At 34.6% G+C, this 27,006-nt stretch overlaps 1 protein-coding gene across 1 annotated transcript in view; it reads left to right on the top strand.

The window, feature by feature from the left end:
- Positions 1-2,183: 2,183 nt before the first annotated feature.
- The window catches only part of LOC145266362 (fatty acyl-CoA reductase 1-like), a 255,321-nt gene continuing 230,498 nt past the window's right edge, over positions 2,184-27,006 (top strand). Inside the window, exon 1 of the mRNA XM_080121985.1 lies at positions 2,184-2,483. The gene's annotated coding sequence lies outside the window, so the exon portion shown is untranslated. The remainder of the gene's footprint in view (positions 2,484-27,006) is intronic.

Raw genomic sequence — 27,006 nt, 5'->3', positions numbered from 1 at the left:
GATGTATAAGGAAAATCCTTTAAAAGTACTGCGCCCTCTGTAGATGTGTAATGTTGCAGCAACGTAAAGCAATTCAATAACCGGTAAACACCGGTTCTGCACGGAATCCAACTAGCAAGGTACCTAGATGGACGCGAACGGTTACTCAGAACGGACCTAACAATCGGTTACTCAGAACGGTCCCAACAACGGTAAGATATGCTCACACGGCACGAGAAGCAACAGCAACACGATTCCCGACCAAGTCAATCATCGCTCTCCCAACGTCTTTCAATCACCCGCTTTTATGGCCGTTGCAGGCCGGCTAAATTTGCATATTGCGAGAATTCATGTGACTTTGCGAGATATCATCCTTTACAAAAGACGGCGGCTGCCATCTTGATCTTTCTTTCTTTATTTTCGGTCGGCGACGCCGAGCCGGCCCCGAGGTAAGTCTTTCCTTTTCGTCCGTCTCTCTTATGCACCCACACAACACACAAACACGCGGGCGCTTGTCTTCTGGATGCACATTACAGAGATAAGTTTGAATGTAACAGAACATGTAGGGGCGCGTGTGAGAAAATCAGCAGCAGCAGTCAGAGGATAGCTGGCTAGCGAAAATATTAGCAGTTGCAGCAGCCATAAACGCATGTATGCAAATTAGCAAGTGTGTGCGAGCTTGCGTCACAAGAAAAGGAGAGAAAAATACTCCACGTGGTCGAAAAAGAGAAGTAAAATGTGTGCAAGGCAAGATGAACTTGTGAAAGTCAAGGGTGAGAAAATGCTGGTTGGTGTCGGCGTGGGGTGGTAGTGACAGAGACTTTTAAGAAACTTTGGAATAAATAATAAAATTGCGTTGTTTTTGGAAGAACCACAAATAAATGCATTTCATAACTCTCGCTTCCTTTTTTTTTTGTCCTTTAGTCCTCACATTCCATGAGCGATGTTTTTGATTCCAGGAGGGGTGCTAGGGGTACTCAAACACCTGGCTCTTTTACTCCTGTTTTGCGCTTTAAACTTTAAAAAAATGCCGAGTCAGATTTATTTATTTTTGTTTGTTTGTTCCTTTGCGATAGTACCAGACGGCGTGGGGGTCCAAGAGAGGTTTGAACTGTAGCGACATAGTTAAAAAGTAACGGCCACACCACGTTATATGAGGTGTTTGTCTGACTTGCAATTTGTTTTCCTGCTTCTCCTCACGTCTTGAAATGGTTTCGACTGGACATTAGAAAAAGGTACATATTTTACTGGGTAACTTTTGCATGACGAGATTTGATTTATATTTTATTTATTCATTTTTTTTTATCTAATTAATTTTTTTTTTAACGGAAATCGATCCAGACAAGGCATAAAGCCACTTCATGTAAGAAGCCAAAGAAAACACACATACACACTTCCGGGTCAAAACCAGTCAACGCGAAGTGTTATATGGATGGTTTTCGACTCAGAAAACAGCAATGCCGCACAGAGAACTTTTTTATTAGAGCAGGGACCGTTTTTTCACTTGAGACCCTGCTCAGCAGGGTCTCAAGTGAAAAAACGGCAAAAATATAGTAATAAACGTGTCTCGAAGGAACACAGACCTATAATACATTCTTCTGAAAAGGGCACTTTTAAAACAGGAGTAAAAGAGGCAAGTACTTGAGCACCCCTAGCACTCCTCTTCTACACGTCCCTGGAAAACAGCAATTTTCCCATTTTTATCAGAAACATCGCTCATAGAATGTGAGAACTAAATGACAAAAAAAAAAAAAAAAAAGGAGCGACAGTTACGAAGATGCCGAAAGTAAACCCAAGATCTACTTTCTTCTCTCAATAAATTCATATAAATACACACTGGCCTTTGTTAGAGAGTGGAGAATATTACGGAAATTGATCTGTAATCGCCGGCTAGTGCCTGGTCGGCATAGATCGCACGCAGCGTCGCACAGCGACCGGTTGGTTCGGCGGTTCAATGAATAGTAGTTATAAATTAGTCGCCGGACGCCGGACTTCAGCTGCCAACGCCTTTAAAATCTGTTGTTTTTATATACAGCATTCGCAAATGGTTCCCCATCTAACTACTGATCAGGTCAGGATCGACGTCATTGAACTTACCGGAACGAACGTTTTCAACGAGATTGTAAGGCGTTATTATAAAGAAATACATTGATAAAAATTGTATTGAGCTGCTTTGGCCTCTGACCTCCGACCGAGTGTCACTCACTGTGGCACTGCCAGCGTAAACAGCAGCAGCAGCAGCAGCCGACGTCGATTTTTTTTTGTGCGTCCCTTCCTCCTACTACGCTTGTTGTCTAGTCTCACTCTCTTCCCGCACCTCGTTCAACTCCCTCTCTCTATATTTGTCTTGTTCCTCCTTCTCTTCCTCGGCGGCAACTCCATCTCTTCTTCTTCGCCATCATTTTCCACCGTGTCTGGATTTTTAAACAAGTCTACACCTTTTTTTCATTTATGTGACTGCCACAGATCGGCATTTTTCCCCTCCTTTCTTTCGAGGCTGAAAGGTACGTCCAACTTCCTCAATTCTTGTTGGTACCCTGTCGGGAATTATTTAAAACCCTTAAATTAATTCCGGGTATCCAATCTCTGTTTTTATTTTATTTTTTTATTCGAATTTTGAAACCCGACGCGACTTTTTAATTTTTGTATTTTGTTTTATTTTCACATTTAAAAAAAAAAAATTAAATTAATTTTAAACAAAAAATATTTATTTAAAAACACAAATTAAATGTCAGTTTTTAGTTCATTATTTTCTTTTAAAACAAACGTTTGATCTATGAAATAATTAAAATCGAAATGAAAAACCATTTATTTATTTATTTTTTCACCATAAAAATGTTCTTTTCATATTTTAATAAAAATCATAAAACAAGTTTTCGTGTGTGTGTGTTTCTCGTCTCTGCGTTACACTCACATTTTTATTCTTTATGAATTTACTATTAATCGAGCATTTATTTAGATAAGATTACTTACGCAGAATACGGACCGTGCTTTTTTTTTTTTTTTTTTTTTTTTGATAGGATTTTCAAATTAAATTAAATTTTTACGGTATCTTTTGTTTAGGAAACTGTTAGATGAAAGTACAGAATAGTTACAAAACAAACAAAAACCCCGGCCTCCCTTCCTCATGTTAAGAATGGGTTTCTAAATAACGTTATTATTTCAGCACGATCCGTATTCTACCTAAGTACCGAAATAAGAAAATGCAATAATGTGTCTGACGTAGACGTACTAAACGAAATTATAATAAATCATAAAAAAATTCTAAATTGAATCCACCAGAATGCATGCCGATTTCTTCATAAGCCAAAATCAGACATTTTTGATATGTTGGGTACTTCTACAGACATGTTTATTCAGCTCGAAAAACATCCAGTGTTTACCGATGTATTGGAAAATTCAAAATGGCACCGAACTCTCTGTTGAACACGTTAAGTTTGGGGGAAATGAGTTAAAAATAAAAAAACCATACCAAATACTGTTAAAAACCCACCAAATGTATGTCAGCGTATGTCACGGTAACATATATTGAGCTAGTTTCTAACAGTATTTTGTATATTTTTTATTTTTAACTCATTTTCCCCAAACTTACCGTGTTCAGAGAGTTCGGTGCCATTTTGAATTTTCCAACACATCGGTAAACACTGTTTGTCGAGCTGAATGTTACATAAAATAAAAACACTAAAAATTTATCCAGTTGGGTAGAAAAGTAACTTCTCTTGCCTTTTGATAACATTTATTTGTTATATATTTGTTTTTTTTGACAGCTTTTTCTAATCTGTGTGTACACAGTAAAACAAACCCTAAAACTTTTATTTAACTTGAATAACTGCATAAGCACCGAATTTTCGTTATTCCAATTCCATGGAGTTTCCAAGAATGGTTCGCCTCGGTTCTTATCCTCAGAGGAAAGTAGAAAAATGATATTCGTAAAAAATTTATAATTTTGCTCGTTAGCACATGAATTTGGAAGCCTTTAAATTGTCGAACATATTCAATATAAATAAAACGTTGAGTTTTGAAGGTTGTATTTACAGCCAGTCATTTTGGAAATAAAAACATTAACACAATTATCCGTTTCTGAATCTTTGAAATGAGGATTGATTATTCGTATTTGGATTCATCGAACTATTGTTCTCATCTTGAGTGTCCTTTTCACAACAACGTGAAATCGCCCAGATTCCCGAGTTCGACAGAAACATTCCGGAGTTCGACAAGATACACCTGAAGAAGATCTGAGATTACATCGACCGAAACGTTGAGAATGGCATTCAAGATGAGAACAGTAGTCTGAAGAATCCAAATAATACGAGTCTTTAATTAAACAAATGGAAACTGTAAAAAATAGAAAATATACACTTTATCATGGCCGCTCTGTCTGAATTTGCGAACCGGTGTTCATCTCCAAAAGATTCCCCGTTGTTTTTTAGGCCACATGGCTTTGGATGGAATTTTTTTTATTGTATGAAAAAAAGTTGTTTTGAATTTATATTTTCTTAATTTGCGATAAACCTATTAATTATTATTTCCAAAATAATTTAAAAAAAAAAAAAAAAAAAAAAAAAAGCAGGTGCTAGCGCAATTATTGATCCGCGCTTTTTTAAAAAATAGTATTTTCAAGTTTAATGTTTTTATTAAATTGTAAGGTTAAAGTACAGAATAGGTGCAGAACACCCTCTCCATGTTAAGAATGGCTTTCTAAATAAGGTTAATGTTTCAGCACCGTCAATAAGTGCACTTAGTACCAAAAAACATTTTGATGCTATTTGTTAATATTACAAAAATTGTATGTTTTACTAAATACATTGGTACGAAAAAGTGTTTAAAAAAAACAAAACAAAAACAAATATATAAATGTTATAAGAAGCAAGATAAGTTACTCTTCTACCTACCTGGATAAGTTTTCAGTGGTTTTACTCGCTTTAAAATGTTTATTCAGTTCGAAAAACAAATGGTGTTGTGTGAGAACAAGAAAAATGGCCGCCACTTGACATCTATTTGAAGTCTCGCTAATGACTTAAAAATCAAACAAAATAGTGTTAGAAACCCATCCAATAAATTTTACCGTAACAGTTTTTGGGTGCGTTACTGACACTATTTTGTTTTATTCAGTTAATTTTTTTTTTTTTTTTTTTTTACCACTTTTTATTACCTATTAACAATCCCATTATGGGATTAGATGGGCAAAACGTGGCGAGACAACAACTATGGAAGGTGGTAATTACTAGGGATACAATTACGAGACTCGGAATTCCTATCTCGTCGCAGTTAATCACCTGAAGAAGGCCAGTTGAAGCAACAATTATGAAGAGTCCACAAATAAATAAATACATTACGGGTTTGTTTTGCAAAAATAACTGGCGGACCTGTACCAGAGTGCCCACCCCCTAAAATTGCGTTTTTCACCGTTTTTTTTTTCTTTCTTTCTTCTTCGACGATTATTGTAGATTACAGATTTAATAATCAGATTAGCAAAAAAAAAAAAAAAAAAACATTTTGGAAAAAGAAAAAAAATTTAATGACTTAAGGAGTAGGTTCACTTTCTCGTTATAACGTTCTAATCACGTGATACGTCAGTAAAGAAATGGACAGTAAGTCAGGTAGCAATAAAGTAGAACGTTATAACGAAAAATGAACCCTAGGGACTGCCAAAATCCACCACAGAATTACCCCACCCTATATGTAACACGATGTAACTTTATTATAAATTAATATTATCAATATAACTTTTGTAACATTATAAAAGAAGGGCAAAATAAACCAGTAATAATTAAAAAAAATCTTTTTTCGTCGAACGAAAATAATGAAATTGCGAGACGAAAATCGTGTTTACATAATTGGCACTTTAAAATGACGTCCCCATGTAGTAGACATTCCGAACGTGAAAACGTACCCGTATTTAATAAATCTAGCAAAAATCAACTAATGGTCAGATTTTTGTGAAATGTTCTATATTTATCCATTTTAGAATGAAATTACATATAAAATGTAATTTTCGTAAAATATGAGGGGAAATATTTTTTTAGTGCGTGTTCCACCCCCCCCTACTTATTTTTTTCGAAATTCGAACAAAATATATTTAAATCTATCGAAGTTTCTATTTATTATGAAACATAAGAGTTCAAATAAGTAAAAAAAATTTTTTTAGATTTAAATGCACATATTGAACAAAAATTTACCTTGAAGTTGCGATTAAAAAAAAAAATATAAACTTAATATTTTTTTTTTTTTTAAATAGCGTTTTTTCGAATTCAGTTGAATTGCCAAGAAAAAGAAACTTCGTAAACATTAATTTTTAAAAGATTAAAAGTAAAACCCCATTATTTCAAAATGTTCCGTTACAACATAGATTTTTAATTGTTTACATTTTGTTTTAAATATTAAGTTTTAATATAAACATGACTCTTGTCAGCTATTTTATCGCCAGATTAAAGCCAATTTGAAAATATTATTGCACAAATATTAAGCATTTTGTAGCCCCCCCCCTATTTTGTTTGTCTCTTTTTACCGAACAAAATATGGAACCCGGTAGGTAACCAAATGAACATTCAGTAAAACCGGGGTTTGTTTTACTGTACACATAGATTCGGAAAAGTTGTCACAAAACAAATATAGAACAAATAAATGTTATCAAAGGAAAGATAAGTTACTTTTCTACCCAACTGAATATATTTTTAGTGTTTATATTTAATGTAACATGTTTATTAAGCTCGAAAAACATAGTGTTTACCGATGTATTCAAAATTCAAAATGGCGGCCGACTCTCTCTCGGAGACGGTAAGTTTGGGAAAAGGAGTTACAAATAAAAAAAAAAGTCAAATACTGTTAAAAACCCGCCGAATATATGTCAGCCTATGTCACGGTAACATATATTGGGCGAGTTTCCAACAGTATTTTGTCTGGTTTTTTATTTATAACTCATTTTCCCAAACTTATCGCCTCAAAGAGAGAGAGTCAGCTGCCATTTTAAATTTTCCAATACGTCGGTGAACACTGTATGTTTTTCGAGCTGAATAAGCATGTTACATTAAATAAAAACACTAAAAACATATCCAGTTGGGTAGAAAAGTAACTTATCTTGCCTTTGATAACATTTATTTGTTATATATTTGTTTTTTTGACAACTTTTTCGAATCTATGTGTACAGTAAAACAAACATTTCATATTTAATATACAAATGTTTATAATATTATTAATCGCTAAACTGTGTAAATCTTAAAACCTAACAAAATTATAGCAAAGATTAATTATTAATTGCAGTTTGGAGAAGATAAACAAAGGTTTTAAAAAATCATTAAGTCGCTTCTGCCTTTCCATAGTTCGTATAGTTAACACAAATCTGACGTCATGGAAACATACGGTCCATTTTTTACAATCGTTTAGCAGACCCTAGTGAACCCCCTTCTTAAAAGTTAAATTTGTTTTTTTCAAATTATTTTCTGTTAATATGATACTTAAGTGTGTAATCCATGATAATCGTCGAAAAAAGTTTATAGAAACGTATAAAACACGCATTTTAAGGGGTAGGCATTCTTGTACAGGTCCGCCAAATAATTAAATCTAGCCTGAAATATAATTGCGAACTTGTTTGATTAAGGCCGGCTCTCAATTTCTGATTTTCAGATATAGCGGCCATGATAAAGTAGATAGTTTCTATTTTACTGAAATGGCTGAATCGTTTACGAACATATCGAAATGCATTCTGTTCGTTATCATGAACTTCTCAGCTTTAAGTTGATTGCTATTAACATAGCATCATTTTCACAAAATTAGCCATCTTAAAGCTGAAAAGTTAAAGATAACCATTTTTTAAAAAATAGAATTAAAAAAAATGATTATACTCTAGTACATATATTTTGATGAATGGTAAAATATGGTTTTAAAAAACTACCATAGCGACAAAAAAAAAAAAAAAAAGAAAAGATACACGAAAAGTCACATAATTTTATAAATACGTATAAGGATTTTATTTATTAATATAAATTCATTTAAATAAAATATGTCGTGATAAAAATCTTTAATTCCGTGCGACTAACAACCGAACCGAATCGAACCGGCTGCGGCTCGCTGAGTAAATATATTGTTTAATGTTTAAATGTAAATAATTTTATTTTGTTAAAATTCATATTTATATATCTTTTCTAATTATTGAAAACTGAAAATTATAATTGTCTTTTTTTTTTTTTTTATTGACAATATTTATTTTATACTAACTATTCGAAATTAGATATTAAAAAAAAAAAAATGCTTTACTACGGATGCCCAAAAGCAACACTTTTCGTGATTTTGTCGCATATTAATGTTCAATAATTAATTCTTTGCTCGTATTAATTCCGTTTCTTTCTTTGATTCTTATTTGATCATTTTAATGTTAAGAATATCCACACAAAAATATCGATTACTTTCTAGTAATCCAGAAAGGGAACTTAATTTAATTTTTGTGTATATGTGTATTATATATCTGAATATTATTTTTAAGTTTAGTCGCGTGTGGCGTACGTAACGCGCGGTTTCATTTAACTGACACGCCCTTTATTATTTTTATTTTTTTGCCTGTCTGTCCTTCCGTAAATCATTCCTCCTCCAACTAAGCAACACAGTTCAGCATTTTATTGCTTCTGCTGCGTTTGCAACTGCAGCAAAGTTAGACACAAGGTCAGTTTATGGTGAGGGATGAACCCCCCTCGTCGTCAAGGGGGCACACACATTGTATGGATGGAAAAATTAGTAGGATTGATATAACCAGATGGGAAGACGCCTCATGCGAATGAGTTAACCAACCTCTGGTAAATATGACAACCGGAATACCCTGGTCAAATCGTCCGCGTCCAGCAAACTTAAAGACCATACCGGAAACTCGAAAATGAAATGAAACGAAACAAAATTTATTTATTTTGATATTATTTATTTTATTTATTTTATTTTAGGTACGCATTAAAGAACGAATTGCTATTTCGTTATCTTTCTTACTAAAATAAAATTAATTCTTTTATTATTTTTTTTCCATGCGTACCTATTTTAATTTTACCCTGTTATTATTTTAGTTCACTGATTATCTTATTAAAATGTTTCGTTATCTTTCTTACTAAAATCAAATAAAATTGTTAATTCTTGTATTTTTTTCATGCATACTTGAATAAAATTCACTGAAACGAAAAATAAAATAAAATAACGAAATACCCCCCCCCCAAAAAAAAACTACAATTTCTTCTTGGTCAAATAACACGACAAATTTGTTTGCGAACAGAAAAATATTTGAAACACGCAAACATTTATTGTATAAAAAAATGTATAAAAATATAATTGTAAAAACATTTATTGTATAAAAATGTATAAAAATATAATTGTAAAAACATTTATTGTATAAAAATGTATCAATATATAATTGTAAAAACATTTATTGAAAAGTCTGCGGAAGAAAATATAATTTTAATAAAACAATTCCGTAATGAATAATAATATTAATAAATTATTATTTTCGTTTCATTTCATTTTCGAGTTTCCGGTGTGGTCTTTAAGTTTGCTGGACGAGGGCGATTATTTTTTTCGTGGTGATTTGGCCAGGGTATTCCGGTTATCACATTTACCCCCCCCCCCCCTTTCAGTATTATAGTATTTTTAAGTTAAATTCTAGTTTCTTATGTTTGTTAAATTGTTAGGTGAAAGTACAGAATAGTTACTTAACACCCTTCCCGCCCCATATTAAGAATGGAGGTACTTTTTAAGATAATCGACAGGTCGATTTTTTAATATGTCGTTTTAAGCCAAAACAGTACTTAATTTTCATGTGGAAAATATTAATATATCCAAAAATTGTGAAAATCCATCGAGCAGAACAACTGCTATGGTATTCCGACATATATCTCAAGACTTTCTTAAAAATAAAACACTTTTTTTTTTTTTTTTTTTTTTTTTTTACAGAAATATCATTCTTACGCCAAACTTATAATACTAATACTACAAATACTATTAATAATTCGTTTAACAATGTGATAAATTCCCTCAGTTAAAATGTTTAAAAAATGTTTAAAAAATGTTTAGTCGGGGACGTCAAGTAGGTGTGTCAGAAATTTCGTGAAAAATAATAATTCCACCCCGTCTTTCCAAGCTTATAACTCCTCGAAAAATGTAATTCAAGCCCTATTTTTTTTTTTTTTCAATTAAAGGAGCAAGGACCAAGGTTTCATTAAAAAAACAAAAAAAAACAAAAGAAAAAACAAATAACGTGGTTAAAAAAAAAGGTTTAAAACTTCGAACTTTACAGGTAAATTTCTAAAAAAAAACACTACTTTTTTTTTGTTTTAAATTTGAATATATTATTTATATTATTTATTGACCTTTTCTCTTCAATTTCTGATATATAAAACTTTGGTGAGTAAATTAATTATTTACTTTTTAATAGACACTTGAAAATTGGGGGGGGGGCGTGAATTAAAAAAAACAAACGTTTGTCTAAAATATTATATTCAGTTTATTGGAAAGAGCATAAATTTCACATTGACCCTGAAAATATCGTAAAAATAGAATCAATAGAAAAATTTTGATAGATTTTTAAAGTTTAAAAATTGAAAAATATTGAGTTCGTAAAATTCATTACTGCTTTTTAAAAAAAATAAAAAAAATATTTCTATCACTTTTAAAACAACTTTAATAGTTTATTTTGGAAGTATAATTCATAAAGAAAATAAACAACCCACTTTTAAAAGAGAAATTACGAGTTTTTTTTTTTTTTTATATTTTATTCGCAGTTTCGTGTTAGGGGTGTCAAAAATCCCTACAAAAATTCTGATACACCCCGGCTATTATCGGGTAGAAAACAAGGGAAGTGATGCAAGAATGAAATATCTCAAGATATATGCCGGATTGCCATTGCTATTGTTCTTTTAGTAACAAAAAAGAAAAAAAGTCCGCCATTAAAGTCTCGAAAAAGGAGATAAGTATCTCCCCTGTATTCGCAATCCTCAAGGTGTTTACATCTAGAGAAAATGCAATTTCCCCAAAAAATCTCCGTAAAAATTACTTTTAACTATAAATTTTATACATATGGTTAGATGAACTCGTAGCACTTGAGCCCCCGCGATGTAATTACCTCCCAACTAACTCGACAAGCAGGAAAAAATTTAGAGATTCTTAAATGCTAAAAAGTTTTCTACTCTAATAGTTTTTTTTTTTTTTTTTTCTCTCAAATTACTGGACTGGAATTCTCTCAGTTTCCTGCTTCGATAACTGTACTAACAAGTTGAAATTTAAATGTAATGTAAACAAATATCTCTGCTTAAGATGTGGTCTCAAATAATAGCACCTTACGTCCAAGTACCTTAATTGCTGTTCTTTTTTGCCATCCAATCTCAATAGAAACAGATCATATATCGAATAGGAACGGCACAGTCTGCCTTCTTCCATATTAACTGGTGTTTGTGATCCCGACGGGAAATACACTTGGACACAAAGGGATCTATCCTTCTGTATGGCTGGGAGACGTGGCTATGAGAGCAGCGGATCTGCGCAAACTTGAAATCTTTGACAATTCTCCTTTGCAGCATTCTGCGTTGCTGTCGTGGAGATATCCCTTGCCATCTGTCCTTCTTCAATGACGTTTCTGGTAGTTTGGATATGCAGCTTGTTGATCAGAGGAAGAGCTCAATTGCGAGCCCCCCCCCCCTCTGCCTGGCTGGCATAAACCTGGAGGGACAACAATTAAGGATGATCTGGCAGTAATTGGACCCACAAGTAGTTGATTTCTGGCAGGATTGTGTAGCCATATCCCGTGACCTGACTCAAGATTAATGAAACTGGACTGTGATAGTTCAAGATGCAATTTGTGTTCAGGAGGAAGCTGGCTCAATCTCACTGGGATTACGGTACGGTCGCTACAAGTACAAGTTCGCCTTGTTTGAAGTGAATAGGAGGAAAGAATCTTCATCAATGCTCTGATCCCCATCTGGCATCAATTGAAATGGATGGCTCTCATCTTTTGACAAGCTTCTGAGTTTGACCTTTACTCCTGATCTGAAATGAAACACGTACATCAAGTCTGTTGCCAAGGTCGCTGGGAAGATGGTGGATCCTTCTACTGCTCGAGAACATATCTCACTACTGATGCAATTCTCTATCTGTATAAAAGCCAAGTACACTCAAGGATGGAGTACTGCTGCCACATCTGGGCAGGAGCTGCTAAAAACAGCCTATCCTGCCTTGACAGAGTACAAAATACTTCATGGCTTAGTGAGGGATGCCCTTTTCTCTTCTCTGCAACCTCTCTCCTACAGAAGAGACGTTGCAAGCCTGTCTTTGTTTTATCGTTATTTCCATGGCAAGTGCTCGCCAGAGCTCCAATCTCTGGTCCCCCCTCACCAATCTTTCACGATAAACACCTGTCTAGCTGAAACCACTGTCATTAATTTTCCCCACTCTTTATCTGTGCCTAAATCCAAACGTAAATTCCATGAACACAGCTTCTTAGAAGTGCACAACTGTGGAACTCTGTTCCGTTTGCCTATTTCCCACCTGACTACGACTTTGATATCTTCAAGTCCAACATAAACAAATTCCTGATGAACTTCCCCCTTAAGTAAGACACTTTGTCAAATCTCCAATATTAATGATTACTACGATACTATCCCAATGATTACTGTACATGCAATAACCCTTATCCCAGAGTAGCTTCCGGGCTTTGATAAGTGGTGACCTCCATGTTTAAAAAAGAAAAACAAAAGTTAGATAACCTATAGATGACTATTGCAATGTAGTGTTGCATAAGATGGGCCTATAAATCTGTGATCTCATTCCATGCACAATGAAAATGTCAGCGGCAAATGACAAACTTTCTATGATTCCATATTTAAAATAGATTAGTTTATCAAAGACTGTAGTTATTTTTGGGGGTACAATCAGGTGTAGGTTCACGTACGTGACAGCCGTGATGATCTCTCGCACACTGGACAAATGACTGTAAATTTGTACCAGTGAGTTTTTTTCTTTTTTTCTTTTTTTTTTCTTTTTTTTTCTCCATCCAGTCTTCGCCACTTGCAGTACCAAAAATTTGGGGGGTGGGGGACATAGAGGACTGTTATTCATTTTGTTGTAATGCATGCGGTGTTGCTTGCTATGCGTATCCTTACTACATGTGAATAACATGCTCTTGTATTTCTTCTGTATCCAATAAACACTTGATCATTACGACACGCCAAAAAGTAAACTGTACTTATCTAAACTATGATTTTCTGTACTGCATAAGAGGAGAGAGAGAACTCGAATACTAGATACTATCCTTAATCTAAGGGTCTCTCTGTCCAGGGGTTTGTCAACACAACCATGGCATGAGGATAATTTTCCTACAAGTAAACCCTGACTAAATATTCAAAATCACATCGTATTCACAGCCCAAATAAGATCTTCGCTGTATGGCTAACCAACACTGACTTTTATGAGGAATGGTGTATGTCTTTACTTTTTTTTTTTTTTACTTGGGAGTTGCCACTTATTAAGGCCACTCGAGGATAAGGGTCAATGTAAGGTGGTTGTGGTGTAGTTATTGTCAATGGTGTAAATTGAGTAGAATTTGATTATTTATGGGGACGGCTTAACATTTTATATTTGATTTGAAGGCTACCAGGTTGTATTCCACTGGGAAGCAGGCCAGCAGAACAGTGTTCTACAGACGGGCAATTCTGAAAGCTTTGTTCATGGAATCTGCATTTAGATTTGTGCACGGATAGTGGTGGAAATCGTATATAGTGATTGTAGCTAGTCGAGTGTTTTTTTTTTTTTTTTTTTTTTTTTTTTTTTTTTTTTGTGAAAGTTTGGCAAGAGGGAACTCCATCTCAGGTAACATGAAGCTATATACTCCACCAGACCAGATGAATTCTTGTCCTAGAATCTAGTGAGCTCAACTTCTTTACTCAGTGTTTGAGATCTAAAGAACTTGAATGGAATATTCGAATATCTGTATGTACAGAGATTAAGTATTAGCCCCAGGAAGCGCCTCTTTCCCTGTGATTTCTGAAAACTTTGAAGTAAAATCAAACCAAAAAATATAAAATACATCAAGTGACCTACTATTTTATTTAGATTATTCATAAATACTTTTTGATTTCACTTATTTTTTATAGTATGTAGTTGCCCCCCCCCTCCCCGATCACAACTCTTCTCCCCCTCTCCCGATCATCACCCACTTCCTTTCTGACTTAAATCAAAATCTTTATAAAATAAGCAAAACTTGATTTGATGAATCCTGTTGCATGTCTTTGAACTATGCAAGCTTAAAAACTAAAATATTTTAGGTGTGAGCATTTTTTTTTCTTATAGTGTTTTTGAGCAGCTTGTTAGTGTCCATTTACTTGTCTCCTCATGAAGACCAAGTTAGACACAGGATAGATAATGTAGGGAAAATCAAGCTCCTCTAAAAGAGGCACTCTGGATTCAAACAAAAATAAAGATTCGCTCAGTCTAGAACAGGACTTTACATTGCGAGTGAAATGGTCGTATTTGTGAATGATTTCTTTTCTTTTTTTTTTTTTAAATTGGCGACTAGAAATAATAAAACACTTGACTGTTGGTGATTTTTTTTTTTTTTTTTTTCACTGACAATCTTCTAAAGTTCATTAGTAAGAGTAAAATGTCTTTTTTTAACCTTTATTTTAAATAGAACGAGCAAAGTCAAATTAGTTAAATAATAAAAGGTTTAATAGAACAATATACCTTTTCTTTTTTTTATACCTTCAAGTCTCAACATAAAATTCAGTTCATATTTAGAATTATGCTAATTTAAAAAAAAAAATACAGAAAAATCTTTGATTTACGTACTCGTAAGGAAACAAAGATATCATACTCCAAATTTTCATGGAAAGTGTTCGACTGAGCTTCAATCTACGGCCCCCCCCTCGCCAAACTTTCACAAGAAACACTAGACTAGCTGAAAACATTATCAATAATTTTCCCCACTCTTTATCTGTGCCTAAACCTAAACATAGATTCCATGATCAAAGCTTCTTTCTTAGAACTGCACGCCTGTGGAATTGTCTTCCGTTTTCCTGCTTTCCAGCTGTCTATAATATGGTTGTCTTCAAGTCCAACGTGAACAAGTTTCTGATGAGCCGTTCCTCTTAAGTTAACAAATTTACTGAATTTCCATTACTATATTGTCTTTTTGACTACTCTACACTCTTTAACCCTTATCCTTGAATGGCCTATCGGCCTTGATAAGTGGTAACGCCTATGTAAAAAAAAAAAAACATGTGGGTTTGGCTAATAACTTTTCTATTAGGCTAATAAACGAAAATATTTAGTTGTCAAAAGTCAACTAAGGATAAATTTGTCCGTAAAACCTTGTAGAAGGATTTCTCCTTCATTGACCGAGAACAGAAAGACAAACTGCAGCATCAGAACACATACTATACTTTGCTCCTAATTAATGAAAGCCAATTTGATAAAAAAGAAGAAAAAACATTTGTGTCGGGAATCTTATTTTCTTTTACCGGACTTCTCACAACTGTAAATTCGGGGAGATAACAATTTTCGTCTAGATTAGGTTTTATAAAACCAGCAAATTGAGACGGGGTGGGGGTGCTCTTGTAATATGATGGGGCTCACAATGTGTTCTCGATTCCTTAGTATTCATCTACTTGGTATTCATCTACGTTATTGACAGAATCTACTGATCAGGTTTTGGTGTTGATGTAGCGCTCAAGTCTTCTATCTTTTGATTGTTCTTTTCTCAATCATTTTAACTAGGGTTACGGAGTCGGAGAGAGTTGGTTTTAGTTGGAGTCGGATTTCTAAGAGTACTAGGAGTCGGAATTTTTTTTTTTTATCTGACTCTAACTTCTTAAGTCCAATAATTATTATTTTTTTTTTTTTTACATGGTTTTCCTGTTTAGTTCCACTAGTTGTACAATTTAGCAGTTTTTGTATGGTTTTGCTTTTATTTTTGGCTATATATCATATTTTGAGCTGCAATGCTTCTACTTTATCAAGATATTTTGGTCCATCAGATCCCTGCAAATCCTGTCTGTTTTTGTTGTGACGTCAGACAGGATCAATGAAAAGTGAGATCACTGTGAATTACATCGGATAACAATTGATTATAATCCCAAAGTTATCCTGTTCTTGAATCAAATGGAATTTGGCAGTTGGATTAGTCTAGAAACTATCCGGAATTACAATCTTATCTGAAAAAGCCTAAATCAATAAAAAAGAACCGTTTATAGCTTTTCCTGTTTTTCCTTTGATCCTTTTTCCATAAAGACAATATTATCTTTTAAAAAATTTCTTCTCTGTGTAATATGCCTTTACTCCTATCTTCTGATGACAAGTGTTTGGCTTCGAAATGCTATGGCCTAAAGAGGTTTCCCTATCCCTAAATATTGTATTCCCTTTTGAACTGATAGCCTAATAAAATTTAATTGTAAACTTTTTATCCCCTTGTTATCTTAACTTATACTATAAAGCTGGTTGAGTTTATATGTGAGTATATTTATCATACAAGTGAATGTTAAGCGTAAAAAATAATATGCATGAAAAGTATTTATAAAATGCTTGCTGAATAGATGTGGGAGGCTGGTATATGGACCTGCAGAATAGATTTCCTCATAGGGGTCAAAGAGTCGGAGTCGAAGATATCAAAGGAGTTGGAGTTGGCATCTTAGGAATTCTAGAAGTCGAAGTCGGACTTTTACCATCCGACTCCGCAACCCTGGTTTTAACAGACGTTATTAAGTTTTGTTTTTATGGAAATTACTCTAGCTAAGCATGAAGCCACTTGATGTAAGGAGCTAATAATAAGAATTAAAAAAAAAAAAATGATTATTGCAAAGACAGGAGATGCCTACTGGGTTTAGTCTTAGAGCAAGGTTATAAGTAAGAAGAAAAGTTTTGTATGAAGAGAAGTTGACACCCTATTTTTAGTGCAACAAATGTTGATATCGACGCCCCCCCCCCTCCAACGAATTCCTAAAATTTGCCAAAGGTTAATGCTAACTTTCACTTTCGGTGTTTCCTTTTGAATTACCATTCTTTGTATTTATGTGATATCAAGCAGTGAGTGTTGATGATGCGTAATGACATCATTGTGCAAAAGTAAACGCATTTAAGTATCTGAAAGATATGTTTGGTTACGATGATGAAAAACCAAGGAATGAACCAGGGGACCTTTTTAGATGTGTTTAAGTAATTCCTTTTACCAACAAGAGTGACATTTGTGTGTATTCGTTCGTTTGCAGACTGTTATCTTCATAGTTGTTGTTTCATCACTTTTCGACCAACTTATCCTCTGGCCTTCTTCAGGTGGTTAACCGTGATGAACCTGAAAAAGACCAGAAGATAAGCTGGGCAAAAAGTTATGAAACAACAATGAAGATGAGGATAACGGTGCAAAAAGAAAGAATATACAAATTATGAAGCTTCATCTCAAAAAGATTACAAAAAAAAAAAATCTATATATATAAAAGCGAAAATGTATGTATGTGTGTATGTATGTGTGTGTATGTATGTATGTATGTATGTATGTGTGTGTGTTTGCTTTTTCTGTGTGTCCACAAAAGGCTTTTTTCAGAGAAGCGGTCGGTCGGTTCACAACTTTTTAAAACTTTTTATATCACATATAAATTGTAATATCTCACAGTTAACAACAAAGCTCGCCTGTCTATTTAATATGCTTGATTTCGGGAAGATAAATATTCAACATTTGTCGCTCGCTGCATGTGGGTTAGTCTTTTTCCTATAACATCTTGGGGAAAATAAAAATCTCGCAATCAAACTTGACCTCATTAACTCATTAAAACGGGCACCTGCCAAATCCAAGTAATTAAATAAATTCAAAAGTGTTTCCGTTAGCATCTCGCGGTGGGGCAATGGTTAACGTCGCACGTTTTTTTTTTTTTTTTTTTTTTTTTCACACTTTAATTTACAACTTTGCCTCAACGGTTTGATCCTCATACTTACTTTTTTTTTTTTTAACCCCCCCCCCCCCGAGTTTCCACACACACCTCCAAACACCGGGCAATACCGGGTACCCCTCGCTAGTCTAATATAAATCTCACCTGTCTGTTTAAATGTATGTATGTATGTCTGCCTAAAACTTTCCACAGAGGCTACATACACACATACATTTGAACAGACAGGTGAGATTTATATTATAGACTAGTGGGGGTATCCGGCATTGCCTGAGTGTTTGAAGGTGTAAAAGAAAAAAAAATGTTTTGGTAGATAGGTAGGCTTGAACTGGAGCTCTTGAGGTTAATAGACGGATGACTTATCTGCCACGCCACGATGGCAGAGAACTGAGAATGTGTAAAATAAAAATCATGAAAAAGTGATGTGACCGGTGCGTGTTTAATGAGGTCAAAATTCACGCCACAGTGAATGAAACCTTCATAACGGCACAAGTGGCAAGTACGTTCGGAATTTAATTCCGCACTTAATTTTAACTGCAGGATAGTTCTTTTGGGGTTTTTTTTTTGTTTTTTTTTACTCAACTTTATTAGTGGGTCTCCAACTGAAAGCAATTGTCTGATATGACGGTGAAAACCGACATTGACCAAACGTCCATCGCTTTCTGGACGTTCCTAGCCCGTAGCCGGGAACTGCTCATTAGTTTCACCTTTTTGCCTTTTGTATATATAGATTACATGATACATTTGTAAGGATTTTTCATTTGTTTGAAGTGTGAATTTTTAGATATATGGTGTGAAAATTGGATTAGTACACAAGATGTCAGTTTTTATAATTTCCAACAAATCCTGAACCATCATAATTGTGTTAGCTAGCAAAAAAAAAAAAAAAAAAAAAAAATGTTACCAACATTTGGTTTGAAATGTCTTGTATTAAATGAAACAATATGACTCTGCAAAACAGATGACTGACTTTTTTTTTTTTTTTTTTTTACTCTGTCATGTGGCAAAAGCTACTGATAGCAATACCACTGAAATTGTGTTACCACCCAGGGTTGACAGCTGATAAGAAACTGGTATCGCACGTGTGATCATGTAATGTGTGAACAAAAAAAATGAATAAATCAAAAGTTTGACTGTATTATTTGTATTTTATTTTTATGTTTCGATTAATATAACGTCTGCTCTTCTTCCGTTGTATCTTTATACAAATCATTATCTAATCCATTGGAGTCATATGCTTGCATTCTATCTTGAGTAGAAGTCCTAAATAATTCACAATTGTATTAGTATCGCCATCAGTGAGGATTAAACCTTCATCCTCCAGAAGAATGGGCCCTGTCGGTGGGGCATTAGAATATGCCGACTGCCCCCCCCCCCCCTGCAGAGGGTAAAAGTCCCTCAATGGGCTCCTGGATATGACCTTAAACTATATCCAGTGGTGAGGCCCCAGCTTGTGGGCTTTGGGGAGTGTGGAGCCACCCTTTAATTACCATTGCTCCCGGGTCCACTCTGACCCGGAGTGGTAGTACCTGTTAGGATCCCGACTATGGGTTAAATAGAAACCGACGTGAAAACAACAAATATATTCTATTAAAAAAATTTTCTTCAAAATCTTTGGATTCGGCATTAAATAATCCGAAAAGGGTTGATATGCCGTAAAACTACCAACCAACAATCCAGAAGAACGCCACTTAGAAATGCATGCTACTTAGCGCTTTATCTCTTACACCACGGGTCCTTGAGTAACCACCCCATGGTATAATGGAATTTGCGAGGACCTGTGGAGTAACGAATGAAGTACTAAAAAAAAATAATTTCTAAATGATACTCTTTCGGATGTTGAAGGTTCAATCCTCAGTGCGGGCGACACTCAAAAATACAATTGCAGGTTACTTAGAACTTATCCTCAATCAATCGTGCGACTTCTGTAGATTATACGAAGGGTTCCATTCGAAATTCCATACAGATTTCCGAATTCACAAATATACACCTGAAGAGTCGGAGGTTATATCAGTCAAAACGTAAGAATAACTCGCAAGATGAGAACAGTAGTTTAAATAAACCAAATAATATAAATCACCAATCGTCATTTTAAAAATGCAGAAACAAAAGTTTGACTTTTCATTTCTTTAATAAACTCGGGTACTAAATGGAAAAAAGACTGTAGAGTTTGAGTCTGTGCCAAATTGTGAGACTCCAACTCTACAAATAAAAGTAATACTTAATGCCAAAAAAAACAGATATCAATTTTGTGTTGATAAATCGCGATTGAATATTGGTTGCTTTGTCACATTTTGGTTTGAAATAGCGTTTTATCGGTCACGTTTTGGTTTGAAATAGCGTTTTATCGGTCACGTTTTGGTTTGAAATAGCATTTTATCGGTCACGTTTTGGTTTGAAATAGCGTTTTATCGGTCAAGTTTTGGTTTTGGTCCTGGATATGACCTTAAACTATATCCAGTCGGGAGGCCCCAGCTTGCGGGCTTTGGGGAGTGTGGAGCCACCCTTTAATTGCCATTGCCCCCAGGTCCACTCTGACCCGGAGTGGTAGTATCCGTTAGGGTCCCAACTATGCGTTAAATAGAAATCAATTTGAAAACAACAAATATATTCTATTAAAAAATTTTTCTTCAAAATCTTTGGATTCGGCATTAAATAACCTGAAAAGGGTTGATATGCCGTAAAACAAAAACAACCAACCAACCAACCAACCAACATTTTGGTTTGAAATAGCGTTTTATCCGTCACATTTTGGTTTGATATAGTGGTTTTTGTCTGTCACATTTCGGTTTGAAATAGTATTTTTTGTCTGTCCTGCTACGGGTTGAGATAGCGTTTTTTGTTTGTCTGTTGTGCGATTATTCTAAATTGCATTTTTGTCACTAAACGTTTAGATTGAATGGATGCCGCTTATGAATATGTGTTGTTTAAAATAATTGCAGATGTTTATGATTATATTTTATTCTTTTTACTTCTGATTTGGCTTCAAGAGTTTTTAAATCTCTTCCTTTCCCAATTTTCCAAATAATTCTTCTTGCGTTCTTACCATTTAAAACTTTTTTATTTTATTGTCTGACAATTTAGTAGGAAATGCCAACTATGGAGGAATGTCAATTATCTTTATTTTCCAAAAATAAATTTGGAATTCTATTAGTTTTTTTTCTTTCACATACTGCAGAATTCAGATATGTGTATGCTCATCTTTGGACTATTCTGATAATGCGTACTACTATTCTCATCTTGGTTGTTATTTTCATGATGCCTACACCTATCCTTTTGAATTTTGGAACTTATACAGAATTACGAACTGAACTCTGTATTTTAACCATTTGGGAGGGAGGTATTCTTATTCTGTCATCCATGACCGGATAGAAATATTCATTTTTTTTCTTATTCTTCGTTATTATTGACTGCAGTAAGAATTCTTCTATTCTCTGTTCTATTCTGTTTTGTTTACGGTTATCCTCACCTCTTTTTGGTCTCTTGACAAAGGAGGGATTGGACCTAGTAATTTACTTCCATTTGTCCGTTCACACTTTTCTCAATAACCATGGATTTTTAAAAAATTTTGCACAAACATCAGTCCTGGTGAAAGAAAATTTTTGCCAGAACAGATTTTCTGGGATAACTCTGGTTGCCCCTTTAGGGGCCGTTATAGGGGTAACATTGCCCTAAAATTGTCTGTCAATTCATTTGTTCACACTTTTCTCATTAACCACTCCTTGAATTTTTTATAAAACTTTGCACAAACATTAGTTTGGTGAAAGTAAATTTTCACTCATGAAGGGGGATCCTCCATACTCAGCTTGTTAATGTCTCAAATTAATAGTTGAGCTTATCTTGACGTATGTGTGCTGTTAGTATTTTCTTTTCTTGTTCATTTTAGTTAATATTTTTATTTCTCTTGTGTATTGTTACCTTTAAAGTTTATTCTGTGTCTACAGTTGTTTGCTATTTCACTTCTATAGTTTAATAGGTTTGGGAGTCCTTAAAGTTTAGAATCTAAAATGTCTTATTTAGGCATAAATCTATACGTGTTGTTTAAATTTCTACATGTACTGGCCTGTTGTTATTTTCTATTTAACTATTGGTGAGCGTCTGCTTACTTTTAGTTCACAGTAATGGGTTGCTAGTGCCATTTTTATTTATCGCTTTTATTATTGAATGTGCATTTCTGGTTATAATATCTGGAAATAATTGGTAAACAATGCTGTTTGTTAGGTAATTTACTTTGTAACAAAGTTCATGAGTTATACAATTACAGTTTTTTTCTTCATTATTAAATTTGGAATTTCTCTTTGGATGTCTGCTATTCAGGCAATTGGGTTATTGCTATTTCTAGTGGCTATAATTTTGTTCTTAATGTAATTTTTATTGTTCCTATATTGGTAAATTTGTTTGATTTACTTTTTCTCTACTGTTCCCATTTAGTATTTTATTATATGCTTTGATTATCGCAGCAACTCTAGGAAAGTATTAAGTTATTTTTATTAAAGATTTTGTGCAAGGGATTGGTTGTGGGAAATGCATTGTTTGAATGAGATTTAGGAATTTCTTCAAGTTTATTTTTTAGTATCTAATTATAGGGCGGAGTATACCAAATTATATTTCTTTTCCTTCCACTTTTAGTTTTATTATAGCAATTGGTGTCCTAAAATATTTAATTTCAATATGATGGTACCTTTCTTTTTTTTTTTTTATTATTATTTAAAGAACTGTGTGTGATATATATGTCCCACAACGTCAGATGACCCCCCCCTTTTTTTTCCATATGCAATTAACCATACCTGGCATAAAAATTAACATTTCTACTCGGTCATAGCTGATGGAATGAGAACAATATAGCTCTGGTAAAAAATAAAGTGCTCAATTCCAGGAAAGAGTTTATTAGGCATGTGTATGCGGTGTGATGTAGGAAAGTGTGAAACCTGGCCAGGGAGGGTTGAGGACACGTCGCATGAAGAGAAATGATATGATGAATATATATATATATATATATATATATATATATATATAGTGACCTCGTTTATTTGTGTGAGGAATGGTCTCTACCTAACTACTGTCAGTTTTTGGTCTTCAGACTTGAAACTTAAAAATTCCATTTGGGTTTTTAGGCGGTAAAAATAGCTTCTAAGGGATCAAATTGAAAAATTGGAAATGACTATGAGACATAAAATTAGAAACTTGTGATTTCTGTAACTTTGTAATTGTGCTTAATAATGGGTAATAAAAAATTCTCTGGCTATCCAAACGAATATGATGCTGTTGGCACGGCAACTGAGAAAGCTGAACTAATTGTTTGTAGTATGTGGTGGACTCGCTTGAGTGAGTTATGAGAGTTTGGAATTTGCAAGCAGTCGCCAAACCCACATGTATATCTCTGAAGGGAGAGTTAAGTTTTCTGTTTGGTTATGGCACTGAACTTTCCTTTGTACAAGCAACCTATTTGGTAGAATCAGTGTCATGACTGGAACGCATTGGATCGCCGTGCCTGATCAGCCAGTATTTGTTACTTATTGAAAAGAACCGGCCTAATCGACACAATTGACCCAGTGTAAATGCTGCAACCATGAGCATTTTTTTCTTACAAAAGGGTTACCACATATCAAGGCCCGGAGGTCACTCGAGGATAAGCATTAATGTGTGTATTGTAGTCATCGGAATAGTTGTGTAATAATCGTTTGTAGAAGTAATTTGTTATAATTAGATCATTTACAAGGACGGCTGAACAGGAACTTGTTTACGTTGGACTTGAAGATAATGATATTGTAGTCAGCTGGAAAGCAGACCAGCAGAAGTGTTCCACAGGCAGGCTGTTCTAGGGAAGAAGCTTTGTCCATGAAATCCATGTTTAGGTTTAGGCAAGGATAGAAAGTGGGGGAATTTATTCATAGTGATTTTGGCTAGACGAGTGTTTTTAGTGAAGGATTGGCGAGGAGGGACCATACATTGGAGCTCAGTCGAACACTTGTCATGAAAATGGACTAATTGACCAGCTTGCCACAATCTTAAAAAGTGTTTTCAAACCTACTTAATCCTAACATAAGGAAACTGTCATGTGAACGATTTGTGTATGCAAAGTCGTGAAACAGGTGACAGACAAAAATCCAATGACCCCCTCCCCCAGTACCAATTTTTCAATTTTGACCCATTAGCAGCCCTTTTTTCCGGATGGAAACCGATTAGAGTATTCCACATGTCCGAATACCCTATATACCAAATTTAAAGTTTGTAGATCAAAAACTTGTTGAGTATATAGGTTGAGAGTTGTCCTCTCTTTCTCACGCACGCACACATATACTCTTGCTTTATAGATATATAAATATGCTTGACTGATACATAGGCGATGTAACATTCACATTTGTCAGACTTTCCCCCAGAGTGTGGGAGAACAGGAAATTTAAAAATCAAGACCAAGATGGCGGTACATAAGACTTGCAACCTAAGCATGCGGCTGTACGGCAGCGAATCTTAGATGCTGTATGCACACCAGGAAGGACGCCTACACACTTTACATATGCGCAACCTGAGGAGAATTTTTGGTATTAAATGATCAGATTTTATCACCAATATTGAGGTTCTCCAGCGTGTGGATGTGCCCAGTATGTACATTCTCTTGCATCAGGGTTGACATGGGCATGTCTGCCAGATAGAAGACGGCAGGATCCCAAAAGACCTCCTCTATCGAGAATTGATAATTGACAAGAGAAAAAGAGGTTGCCCTTGTCTTTGATTACAAGACACGTGTAAAAGAGCTATGAAAGAGATTGGCATAGACCTTGGAATTTGCTGATCAGCACCATATCACCAGCGACGTCGGAGGCAAGTTGTAGCAGGAGAAGCGAGCACGAGGCAAAGAACGACTGCTGTCTGCTACCAACCTCTCTCCTTTAGGGCACAAAAACCAAGATCAGACATGATCAATGGATGCCAACACACACACACACACGCACACGCACACACACACGTGTGTGTGTGCAGAACGGTCTCTACTAAACTACTGTTAATTTTTGGTCTACAGACTTGAAACTTGATATATAAGGGATTTGGACCTGTAGAACAAATTTGATTTGATTTTTAGCTGGTAAAAATAGTTGCTATGGTGTTAAAATTGAAAAATCAAAACTTGGCAGGCATAAGTTGATTTAATGTTTACCTTCCACAAATGTGCAAATATACATTTATACATTTGTCAGTTAATTTGTAAAGCTTTGATAGGCATTTTGTCTTAGCTCAGATGGTACTAAAAAAGTCATAATTTGTTTAAGTTTTGAAATCATTATTTTAAATATTCAGTACAATAGAGAATTGACTAATAATAAATACAAAATCTGCATGGATTAAAATATCCTATTTAAGCATATTTTATGACCGGGCAACGCCATTTGGTTTCTTAGTATTCAGATCCGTCTTAGCAAACAAGAAAGATCTGTGTTGTACCCAAAGAGAGAAAAGAGAAAGTGGGGGTGTAAAGAGAGGAGACAAGGTAGAAAGAACAGAGACTGCACAATAATTTATGTAGTTATATATTTTTTGTTCATTTCTAGGGCTGTGACAACAGCATATTTCTTTTCATTGTTTTGACTGTTGAGTATATATTCGTTAATATCTTATGTTTTTATATAGACTGGTGTGGTTCTCAGTTGATTGACTGTGTCTTACTGTATCTGATATATACTTGAGTCAAAACAATGAAAAGAATATTCTGTTGTCACATTATTTTGTTACAGATTCTGTTTGAAGTACGACCCATGCTCGTTGATCACGTAGCATGAGTAACGTCGCGTGAGTAAGTAACACGTCCCTTATTTAAGCTTCTATGTTCTTACATATATTTGACTGGTAGAACTTTCTGACACCATAGTTCATTGCGGTTATATACCATTTAAAATGATCTGAAGGTCTTTCTATATATTACACAAATATACACGTTTACACTTAATAAATATAACGATATGTTATATATATATATATATATATATATATATATATATATATATATATATAGCAATAGATATGCATACGGTAAATGAAACGTGTGTGCGCCAAGTTTGCTTCCATAATCAACTTGTTACAACTGTATTCGCCTTAGTCAGGTTAAGCTGGCTTCTTCATTGGCTGACATTAAGTCTTGAATCATGACAGCCCATGCATGGTGGTCCTGCATGGTTAACCAGTCCCGGTTTCTATTATCAAAGGCCGACGACCTGTGGGTTAGAGAGCTCAGCCGAGTTGTTGATGGTTATTGCTGAGGTGGTCGGTAGTCCACCAGTGCATTTGCCTTAACCAGGCTAAGCAACAAAGAGGATTATATTGCAAATTGATTCTGCATGCTCCTGCAACACGATCGATGGAAGAGACTTTAGCACAATGGTCCATTCTACTGCCACTGTTTGACCAGAGACTTCAGCTAATTCCTCCTTAATGATTGTTCCTACTTACTTGTCTCCCCACGAGGGCAGTTAGACACAGTCAGTTTTTAATGTGGGGCAAATCCAGTTCCCCAAAGTGCGGCACTCTGGATAGGAACGAAAATAAAAATTCTAAATCTAGAAGGATTTCTCCCCCACTGACAAAGGACAGAAAAAGTGAAGTGTAGTATCAGAACAGATACTACACTGTGATCTTGGACTGAAAAATGGTTGTTCAAGTTTTCAGGTTTCATTCCATCATATACATAATTGTTTATTATATATATATATATATATATATTTGTGGAGACGCCCATTAATTAACATAGGTGGATGAGTAAGATATATAAAGGTATCAATCACCAATACCGGGGAAGTTCTGTAATGGCCGCCAAATAGGCAAGACGCCTATGTTGCCTCCAGTAAAACATGCAACACGCCACCTGCCGGAATATCTCCAACTGAAGTATATCTGAAGACATGTAAATATGTATATAACTTCTCTTCCTAATATATTATTATTATACCTTTACTTTCCGTGTTCTTGTTAATTATTTGTGCAGACACAACAATATATAAGGAACTTTGTGGGTTTGTTCCCTATGAACTTGGAAACAGCTGGGCTGATCTTTTAAAATTTTTTTAAATTTCACACAAGTACTTAATGTGTCTGGGAGTGTTTTTACATAGGTTTTGTCTCAGAATGCATCTAAGTATCGAAAAAA

This window comes from Euprymna scolopes, chromosome 41, assembly GCF_053919585.1.
Source record: "Euprymna scolopes isolate OS-2025 chromosome 41, ASM5391958v1, whole genome shotgun sequence".
Classification (NCBI taxonomy): Eukaryota; Metazoa; Mollusca; class Cephalopoda; order Sepiida; family Sepiolidae; genus Euprymna; species Euprymna scolopes.
Note: the sequence above shows the minus strand (reverse complement) of the source record. Positions and strands in the feature narration are given on the sequence as shown.